Here is a 12,156-nt window from a genome sequence, read left to right as displayed (position 1 = left end):
TTTGATTAAAAACATCTTGCATTAATATATATTTGAATTCCAGTTCCTAATTTGTGTGGTTTAAAACATTAACAATTGGTGTTCTTGTATTTTACAGGAAATTAAACATGGTTTAAGATTATGCATAACACAAAAATAGCTTGCAAATGGAATAGACCTACATGAATGCGGGACATGAATTCATTTGTTTTCCCTACCTTTTTGTTTGTTTATGAAGTTGGGGAAAATAGTATAAAAGCCTTTAAAAGTCTAGTAATTGGTAACTGTAAAAAGAAGGGCAGGAACCCTTCATGATACCTCCCGAGTCCACTGGGTATTATACTGTGCGTGCGCGGCAGCACTATTGTGGTGCCACATTACATTTGATGTAGTATATATGTCATGGACTGTAACATTTGAGCTGTTTAAGGGGTCAATAGGTCAGGGTATACAAGTAATATTGTAAATAATTTTTATTGCACAACCTTATGCCCTACAACAAGTTAAAACTGCATTTCTAAAAGGTTTCAGTGTTAGATGAAAATTGGTCAGTGCATCGTGGTATGATAAAATTCCTTCTATAATCTGTGGATAAATGTTTATAATCTGTGAGTTAATGGTACCAGTACATTTTATTGTTATCATGGTTATCACCCATTTGCTGTTTTCTGTAATCATGGTGATCTTGAATGAGAAATACTAGCTAGTACTATCATAGTTTAATTAATTTAATTCTATTTAGTGATAGTTACAGGACTATTCATGGGTATTGGAATAATTCTGGTAGACCCTGCACAAGTATAACCCTAACCCTAAGCAACCCCAATTATAACCCTAACCCTAATCCTCACCGTTTATAAACCTAACCCTAATCCTAACCCTAATTTAATTTTAAATTATAAGGGGTCTGTCATTTTCTTTGGAAGGGGGTCATGAATATACTGGGGAGTGGGGTCATAGAATTTTAGACCAATTATAGGGGGTTATAATTTTCAACACCCAAAATAGGGGTATAGAATTATTAAGGGCTGGTGACTCAAACTTTTGGCGCGCTGTGCATGTATCTTGCACACAATCTTTCATTATATAATGCAGATATTTTATGCATATAGGCGAATCCAAATACACGCATTCCTACACCTGACTAGCAGCCTTTAGTTGGGTAGCCGTCGGCTACAATGCACTCAAAATGTGAAATGATTCGCCTTGGCGGAAATTTTAAACTGCATTCCATCACCCGTTTTACACCTTCCGCGAAAACACAGGCAGACAAAAGAATAACACAATACAGTTCCTTCGACAAAACACACAGCATGGTCTATTCGCTGTTGAAGTGACATAATAATCGGATTAATACACGCGTATCTATGCATTGATGTACTTGCGAACAAAAGGGCTATATGGATGAGTAGATGCGACGGGATTACCTGCGGCATTATCTCCATTATATATATTATTAGCTATTATTCTATTAACCCTCCTCGTCCTTGCATCTTCTATAGGTGTTAGGCGGCTTTTATTTGCACAATTGGACGCTCAAAGCACCAGGTTGGTGCTAGCGGCTACCCAAAGATGTCCGACCAAATCCTGACCATGACTTGGCTACTTGGATTCGTCTATAGCGCCTTCTTTACACACACAATTAAATTTTAACGCACTCCACACACTTTCTTTGCTCTAAAAGTTTTGATGCGCTCCTCGCCTTTGTTCCGCAATGAATAATTTGTCTTGAGTCTGTGTAGGTGGAAGTGGGTGGGGGGGGGGGGTCATAAAATTTTCGACCCAACATAGGGGGGTCTAAAAAAATTGTGCCCATAATAGGAGGGTCATAAAAATTTTACTCGGTCACCGACCCCCCCGACGAAGAAAATGACATCCCCCTAACCAAACCCTAAAACACAGGGTGCACAGGGTAAACCCCCGGGGGTAAACCAGAATTATACCTGGGTAATAATAATAATTTCTATTCATGTTTTAGTCCAAGACACAATATGTTTATCAGCACCGTTCAACATCTTTATTAACCACTCCCGTTTACTAACTGCTCCTGTTTACTCTACTAGTGCACCTGCAGCTGTGAGAGCCCTGATGCTGTGAGAGCACTGGCATGATAGCGATACTGTTTGATGACCTAAGACCTCGGTGTAATTTTTTTCATGCTCCCCTCATACGAAGGATTCCACCTATCAAGTTTAAGCCCAATAGGGCAAAGTTTAAATTTAGCCCCTACATGACCTTTGACCTCAATTTTGTTTTATGCATATATTCCCCTCGTATCAAGGATTCCACCCACCAAGTTTGAGGCCGATAGGACAAAGTTTGAAATCCATGACCTTTGACCTTTGACCTCGGATGCCCCCCAAATAATGTGTTTCATGATCCCCTCATACGAAGGTTTCGACCCACCAAGTTTGAGCCCGATCTGACCAAGTTTGAACTGTGACCCCTCCGTAATGACCTTTGACCTCAGTCGACCTCGATTTTATTTTGGGCATATATTCCCCTCATATCAAGGATCCCACCCACCAAGTTTGGGCCCGATTGGACAAAGTTTGAAATTTTGACCTTTGACCTTGACCTCCGATGACCTTCGAAACTACCTGGTAAACAGCGCCCGCCGGTACCCATCTATGTGTGCAATATCGGGACGATGCGTCAAGTCTTGGCCGGAACGCATAGCTGGACAGACACACAGACAGACACACACACAGACGGACAACGGCTATTAGTGCACCTGCAGCTGTAATGGCCATGTAGCTATTAGGGCACCATCTGCATGAGAGACACACTTTTTGCTGACCTTTGAACTGGGATGACCTCGATGTAATTTTTCATGCTCGATCATATCAAGTCTAAGCACAATAGGGCAAAATTTAAATTTAGCCCCTAGATGACCTTTGACCTCGGCTGACCTCAATTTTGTTTCGCACATATATTCCCCTTATATCAAGGATTCCATCCACCAAGTTTGAGCCAGATCGGACAAAGTTTGCAATTTGACCCCTCCGTAATGACCTTTGACCTCGGTTGACCTCGATTTTATTTTGGGCATATATTCCCTCGTATCAAGGATCCCACCCACCAAATTTGAGCCTGATCGGACAAAGTTTGAAATTTGACCCCTCCGTAATGACCTTTGACCTCGGTTGACCTCGATTTTATTTTGGGCATATATTCCCTTCAGTATCAAGGACCCCACCTGCCAAGTTTGGGCCCGATCGGACAAAGTTTGAAATTTTGACCTTTGATCCATGCGGGTATTTTTCCCTATGACCTTTGACCTTGACCTCCGATGACCTTCAAAACCACCCGGTAAACAGCGCACGCCCGATACCCATCTATGTGTGAAATATCGAACGATCGTCAAGCGCGTGGCCGGAACGCATAGCCGGACAGACACACACACACACACACAGACAGACAACGGCTATTATTTTAGTAGTATAGATAGATAGCTCCCGCTAGTTTTGAATAAAATAAACACACTATCTGTGGTCATCTTGTGACTCCCTACATTTTGGTCATCAAAAGTATTATGCCCCCCCCCCGCATTTTTCTTTCCTAAAATTTATGACCCCTGTATATTTGGGATCCTCCTTCCAAAGAAAATAATAGCCCCCTAAGGGGTATTTATGGGGCTCAAACTCAGTGACAACAAACCTCACAACCAGGGGACATTTTGCAGGGGTCATGTCAAATCTTAGAATTGCTGCATTTTCTGGCAATATGTAGGGGGTGGGAGCTCAAACTCAGTGACAATAAACTTGATGAGAAGAGTAACATTTTGGAATATTTTGCATGGATCAGGTCAAAGGTCAGCTGGGGTCAAATCTTCGAATTTCAATATCTGGACATCTGTGATGGGTACTGGGCTCAATCTCGGTGACAACCTCATGACCTGGGGAACATATTGGAACATTTTGCACGAGTCAGCTCAAAAGACATCATTCTGGGGCCAAATCTTAGAATTGCGTTATCTGGACATCTGTAAGAGGTACAGGGCTCAAACTCGGTGACAACTCATGACCAGGGGTGAATTATGGAACATCTTGCAGGTGTCTGGTCAAAGGTAATCTGGGTCAAATCTTAGAATTGCATTTTCTGGACATCTGTGAGGAGTACAGGACTCAAAACTCGGTGACAACAAACCTCATCACAGGGGAACATTTTTGGAACATTTTGCAGGGGTCAGATACCTCCACAACACCAACATGCCCCAGCTAGGTTTGTGGTCTATGACCACCATTTGCCTCTAGTTAACATTGTCTTTTATTCTGATGGTACTAAATATAATTATGATGTGATCTGTAGTGTAGATGTAGTGTTACAAACCCTGAACTCAATTGTCAAATTGCCACATTAACATGTTTATCCATTTTAATTAATTAAGGTTAGAATATCCTTAGAATTATGGAAACTTTGGGCCTCATAACTGCTAAATTGTTGGTCTAAAGTATATAAAAGTATGATATTTAGAATGGCAATGACTTGATAAATTCATCTGTGAGGTCAAATCTGGGCAAAAATGATCAGTGGGGGACACCCAAAAAAAAAAAAAAATGTTTTTAGACCCAATTTGTTTTTGGGTATAACTAATTCTTGAGTAAAAAAATATTATTAATTTTTAAAAATTAGATATAAATATCTAGGACCTGGTTTGCTTTTTTTTTTTTTTTTTATTTATTTAAATTTTGTCCAACTTAAAAACATTTTCACCCAAAATGCTTAGAAATGCTCAATTTTGCAAAAACAACCATAAAAAACGCTTGATTTTCAACCAAATTTCAAACAATTTTGGCGAAGTTGATTAAAATTTAAAAAAAAATGGGGTCCTAGATTTTTACTCAAGAACTTTGTTTCCCGAAAAAAAAGGAAAGATGGGTTCATCAAGTCATTTACCATTCTAAATATGTATACTGTTATATGCTTTAGACCAATAATTTGGCAGTTATGCGGCCCAAAATTTCAACAATTCCGGTGTTAAGACCAACCAAAGAATACTTTGGACCAACCTTAATGCTCTGCATGCTAGCCATGCGCTTCAATGGAAAAAGTTCCAAGTTTTGAAATATTTTCTCAAAATATCAAGATCTATCTTAAGAACTACTGAATCAATACTAGGCTTGTTTGTACTCATTTTAATGCATTTTTCATGCTGATGCCACATATGGTCATGAAAATTTACATTTCTGAAATTTTTGAATTTTAAATTTTTTTTTGAAACTTGTCGTCTGCAGTCGACACCCGTGTGAAGAGAGTTAAAGAGTTTAGTGTTACATTGGTCCACATAATGTGACACTTAACAATAACAGTATAGAGTCTCCCATCATCAGGTAACCACATTTGAAATTCATGACTCCCTGTGTGTGGGAGATTAAGGTCATGCCATTCTATAGGGATGTATGATGGATGCCAACTTGAATAACCCATACTGCACTTCAAATTAGATGTAACATTACTAAACATGAACTTTGTTCTCAGCAATTATTATATTTGATTTATTTTTAAAATTCACGATTTTGAGTTTTTTATATAGACCTATTCATAAAAAGAACATTATTTGCATGTTTTTATTTTCGCATTAGCTGCATTGAGCGCGAAAATTAATGTACCACGAAAATTTCCACTTTTACAGTATATTTAAAAAAAAACCACCTGTCATATTTTGGCTTTTTGAAGAACTACAGGAATAAGCATGCCTTTTTTATTTTAGCCTCATAATGTCTACTTCAACTTGAAAGTAATACTGTTTAACAGTAAAGAAAACAAAACAAAAAAAACAGCCAAATTTATAATTATTTATAATTCATTGGTTGCATCACATACTGACCTATATGATGCAACACATGTATTTCACATACAGAGCTATTAGTTGAATACCATGTTAAATAATGATACTAGAAAGATTGCTCAATTTTTCTCAACAGGGTATTTTTGTGAAAACACTTGGAAAGTTTTAATTTTGGTGAAATATACATGTTAATCTTTCGAGTAATATTGTTTAACATGGTATTAAACTTATAGCTATGTATGTGAAATGATTTTGTATTAAACTTATAGCTCTGTATGTGAAACGATTTTGTATTAAACTTATAAGCTCTTATAGCTCTGTATGTGATATGAAAACAGAATGACATGTATGACAGTACTTTTAATTAAGATAATATTAAGGTGATATAAACCCAAATCATGGTTTGTCATCACCACCAATTGTAAAATCCAAGCTTGGACAATAATTTAATGCAATTTTCATAATATTATGTACATTGCTGTTGGTGGTGATAGCAATCTGTCTAATAAAATTGCTTTAAACTTACTTCAAAATTGCTGCTTAAACTTGAACCCCAAACTTTATGGCCATAAAACCACTTCACTTAAGTTCTGAAGAGTAGAATACCAGTACTTTGAAAACTTTTTCAAAGTAATTCATGCTGCTGAATTTGTGTCATCATAATGAATTAATTGCTGGAGTTTTAAAATTAGAAGTTAATGCTCTGCGTGCTAGCCATGCGCTTCAACGGAAAAAGTTTTGAAATATTTTCTCAAAATATCAAGAGCTATTTTAAGAACTACTGAACCAATACTAGGCTTGTTTGTACTCATTTTAATGCATTTTACATGCTGATTCCAAATATGGTCATGAAAATTTTTTGAATTTGATTTTTTTTAAACATGTCGTCTGCAGTCGACACCCGCGTGAAGAGAGTGAAAATTGAAAATGAAAGCTATGGACCAACTCCAGAAGCAATTCGGCCACGGACGAGAGCCAAAAAATAATTTAATAGGCCTAACAGCGCCAGAATGGTTATGGTTTTTTCCAGGGAGGAGGCAAGTAGAATATTTTTTTTTGGGGGGGGAGGGTAATTTTCCCCAAATTGGAAATTATGTGATTTCTTTTTTGACTTGGGAAAAAGCACAAAATCTATGGATTTAAAAGCAAATCCTCCTGCCCACTGCATGGCGCCACATTACTAGTGTTATGATATTGCAAACAAAGTTATTTGACTTTCAAGTACTTGTACTTAGAATCTAATTTCTGTTCTCACAATCCAAAAATTTAGCTTATTGTCGTATCTCAAAAGGCTGCCTTGGGTGATTTGTTAGTACTGCCATCGAAATGTGATGAGGTTAGATTGTAAAATTAACTTTTATATAAAATGTTGAGGTTGGCCTATTATTACAATCTCATGTCCATTCATAAAAGACAAAAGCATGCTGAAATATTAAATAACAATAAGAAATGATAATAAAAATCACACAAGGCAGCCTTGTATTTGAAATTATTGACCAAATATATGTTTACACCAATATAGGCCTATGTTATATTAAGAATCCTTGGTTAGTTTGATTTCCAAAAATGTATCCTTTTTAAAAACACACTTGTGTGGACCGGATCTGAGTGTGCACAGTCCCTTTCAAAAAGTGTTTATATTGATTCATTTTATACTGCCTCAAATGCTCTGAAAAACTGCCTTTTATACCTTAAAGACCTATTCAGTGATTCAGTGTATACTTCAATAAACTAACATAATTTCATACCCTGCAAAAATCAAGGTTTTAGGTGCTGGATTTGTGACAAAATCTGATATTTTTATTTTTTAATAAAATGATTTTGTGGAAAAGAAATACAAATACAACTATTTCTTTTGGAAATGTTACAATATGGCATTTTGTAGAAAAATTAGCTACATGTATATGAATGGTGCTTCAACTTTGTCAGTTCTGCTGTTTTCCTAATGTTTTTACCGAATTTGTAATTTCAAAAATTCTACCTAATGACAATTTTAATGACTTATCCTTCATTTTTTGCATCTGAACTCTTGCTAAATATGCCAGACACTTCAAAAATAAAGAAAAAAGCCCAACCAACCAAATCGTCATGTTTTTGTGCCCCATGCTGGGTGTCTTGCAGTAAACTTACTAAATATTATGTAGGGCCTATGCCTTAGAAATGTGATGTGTTGTGCGTGAGGTCATTCTTGAGTCAGATCCTTGATAATATGCCTTTAATATTTCTGCTGCACAACCAGGATGCAGAGTGACACAATTGTTTGTAAGCCAATGTGTAAACTGCATATTGGCATCTCATTTTACAGCTAATACCTATTTCAATGCATTTTACCAAATCACCATGCAAAAAGTGCAATGGTATGAGTTTTGAGTATGCCTACTGAACATGCTGAACACAATTGGCATCCTTTGGGACCTAGTTTTCAATGTGCATGCCGAAGATGAATTTTTGTAATTATTCACGCAAGACATATAAAAGTATACATTTGTTAAGGCAAGACATCAATGAATCTCAAATTAAATACAGATTTGGTGTAAAAACAACAATTATGAAGAAAATCACAAAAAAGTGAATTTTTGGCAATTTTTCTTCGGTATATCATAACAAAAAAACACTCTTTCCAAAATTTTCTTAAAGGCTTAATGTACGATTTCCTTCAAATTTTGAATTTGTCATTATATACTCAAAATGCTGAAATAATACTAGTAATAATTATCGGGAATGGTATCTGTCCATTTTGAGCTGAAATAACGAGGTAAACACTGCTTGTTATTTTGGCCGCTTTAACACGCAGTTCTATAGGAGGACATAAAGTCATAATTCTTGAATTATGACTTTATGTCGAACTTTGCTCTGTTTACCTACAAATACAACAAATTTGGCTGATTCCATTTAGGTATAAGTTGTTACATGTGTAAACATTAAAAAAAAAAAAAAAAATCAGGTTTGAAAAAAATTAACCAAATTCACATTATAAGATCGTACATTATGACTTTAATCTTGAGGCACCATTCCAAAAACAGTTTTTTTAGTTTTTTGATATTCGCCTAATTTTTTTGAGATATTGACCATATAAAGGCATCAAAATGAACTTTTTAAAATTCACAAACACCTATTTGTACAAAATAATGCCTAAAATCGGAAATAGACTTTGTCGGAAATAGTCCTTGTATTTATAAAAAACATAAAGTAAATACATTTCAAAAAAGCTCAATTTTGCGAAAGAAACAATGTCTAGCTAGAGTACACAGCCACGTTAAGACTTAGTTCAAGTTTGGACATTTTCTGGACTATTTCTTTACTTTTCTTAACTATATTACAATTTAAATAAAGAAATAGTTAAGAATGTCAAGTAATAGTCAAGAAAATGTCTGAATCTTGAATAAATATGAACAAATGAATTTCCTAGTGTAATGTTTTTCAATGCATTTCGTTTTAAGGTTCTGAGGTGGTAAAATATTACAAAACATGTTTTTATACGGCCTATGTGTTCAATTCCCCATTAGGCTCAAAATTTATATTGTTTATCTGAATATGTGATGTTTTAAAATATTATGAAGGAAAAATCTTTTCATATGGTAAAACCTAACAGGTTTCGTAGTGAAGGCAGCTTGAAGTTGCAGTGCACTCTCAGACATGCATGTAGTACATCATAATAAAAAACTCCCAAAAATGTTTTTTTCTTAATCTTGAGATTCCATTCCAGAAACCTTTTTTTAAAATTTTTTTTTATATTGGCTTTATTTTTTGAGTAATGCCATATAGGCCCTAAGGCAACAAAAATAACTTTTACAAATTCACACATGCCAATATGTACAAAATGATGCACAAAATCAGAAAATAGACAAAAAGTTTTAAAAATGAGAAAAAATAATGGTTTCTGGAGCCGATCTTGCTTTTCACGATGAGCATAATTGCTTATACCTATATATGCTGTATTTATTGAGTTATCGTGTACTTAAATCGCCATTTAACTGAGAAAATGATCATTAAAATAATGGCTGTTGAAATTAAAAGTAGTCACATTTTGCACTTTGATCAAAGCTTGCAGGAGAATGCGATATCTCTTGTTATTCTACCTCACATTATGTGAACATCCGGTAAATCCACAGCCCCTTGAGAAGTAATTGACCAAAATCCATTCATTACTTGATATTTAAATCAGACAAAAGATCTTGAAAATACCCCTCATTCTACGTGTATCAGCTAAAACGGAGCCATTTGACCATGACTACTAGGCCTAGGTTTCTGTAAAATCAGTGCTTCCATAGGAGTGGGCCACACATGCAGATAAGTGTCGCATAGGCGTAGCTTATAACGCAATGCGTTGTCGCAAAGGTGTACCCCGCTGGTTCAACAAAGATTTTCTTTCCTATAAAATTGCGAACATGAGTGAAATAGTGAAATAAAATCCATAAAAAAATGCATTTGGGGTTTTTACAAATCTGAATTTTTGTTGCTTATATTTATAAAAAACATTACAAAGTACATATTCAACTAGAGCGGTTCTCGGCTTTCGCGGTTCACAGCATTCGCGGTTCTCGGTGGGTGTTTTCGACGAATGGGATGCCTCCACCATGGGGCGATTTAAATGTGTACAAATCTTATAACGCTAAAAGTCAACTAAGTGGTAAACAAACAACCATATAAAAAATATGGGCAAAAATAAGAGTCACATAAATGAGGTTGAAATAGTGTATAGGGAATTCCATAGACATTTAGAAAAGTTGCAACTTTCTTTTGAAAGCTATAACAACAGCAGACAAGCAATTTACTGACATCACATGCTTTGCTTTCATAAAGGGCATGTTTTGAAAGTTTATAACCATTGTCATGGGCGTGTGCAGGATTTGTTACTGCGGGGGGCTGAATCTAAATCGTTTATGCCACTAAGTATATTACGTCAAGCTTATGCGACGAGAAAATGTCTGAGGGGGATGTGCCCCCTCAGAAGTGAGAATTTTTGCAAAATGAAGAACCAATTGAAACCATTTGGTGGACTATTTTGCTATTATTATTGTGCACAATTTGAGTTTGAAAAAGCCGAAAATTGGTGAAAAGAAGCTATTAAAAAGCCATTCGTGGACAAGTTCTCACTATTATTAACTGTATAAAATATTACTATAAACATTAAGTGTCGGGTGTCCAAAGCAGAAACCAAAAAGGCGAAAGCAGGGGGGTGTCTGAGGGGGGCTTTGCCCCCATCAGAAGTGAGAAACTTTTGCAAACTGAAGGCCCAATTGAAGCCATTTGGTGGACCATTCTGGCACTATTATTGTGTACAATTTTAGCCCAAATTGAAGCCATTCGTGGACAAATTTTCACTATTATTGTATAAATTATTGCTTTTAGTGTTGGGTGAAGCGAAAAGGGGAATTTGTTTATCCATAAACACTGTGTATTAACACAGGGGAGTTGGAAAAATTTGCAAAATGAAGCTCCAACTGAAGCCATTTGGTGCATCATTTTTACACTTTCTTTAAGCATGTTAAGGGTCTAGAATAGAGATTTGATTATTTATGTTCACCCAGACATGTTACACACAGCACATTATGGGATAAAGTGGGGGGCAGGCCCCCGGTCAAAAAAAGATCAAAATACATTCAATATAAGTTTCCAAAAAGTCCGCAGAAAAATTAGAAAGTGTCTACTCTATAATAAATCACATCGATCATATACATATGCACAATTTTTGGATCGTGTGTTTAGGAAGCTTGTCAACACTGGCAGGCCAAGCGTTTGCGGCGGTCCACGGGGCTGGCCCCCTGGTGGGGCCCCCCTTACGTAAGAAAATTTTGTATTTGGTGAACTAAAAATGCATAATTTCAGGCCCTCTTTTAGTCTAAATTCACGATCACCAAATTATCAAGAAACTAGAGCGGTTCTCGACTTGCGTGGTTCTCGACGCAAAGCGTCGGCCGCAATGCCTCCACCTTGACGCGTATCATTTTAACTGGTGCAATTTCACTGGGAACTGGCCATCTCTAGAGGACAGTGTAGGTTTTTAGAAAAAGTGTAACAAATGAAAGATCCTTGACTCAGTTTGTCTTCATCAAAATGGTTTGATTTTGGTACCAGAAGCAAGGAAGTATTTTGATACTATCAGAGTGGAATGTAAGGCCAAAAATGACCTTCCAAAAAATTTAACTTTATATGTTGACTGTACCCACCAAGTTTCATGCCCATACGACAGTTTTAAGTTATTTGACCTCAGATGACCCTGGATGACCCCAAAATGACCGTCAAAAAATTTGACTCTAAATGTTGACTGTATGCACCCAGTTTCATGCCCATACGACAGTTTTAAGATATTTGACCTCAGATGACCCCTGATGACCCAAAAAAGACTGTCCAAAAATTTGACTCTAAATGTTGACTGTACCCAC

Source organism: Amphiura filiformis, chromosome 18 (assembly GCF_039555335.1).
Source record: "Amphiura filiformis chromosome 18, Afil_fr2py, whole genome shotgun sequence".
In the NCBI taxonomy this organism is placed as follows: Eukaryota; Metazoa; Echinodermata; class Ophiuroidea; order Amphilepidida; family Amphiuridae; genus Amphiura; species Amphiura filiformis.
This window is presented reverse-complemented; position numbering follows the sequence as displayed.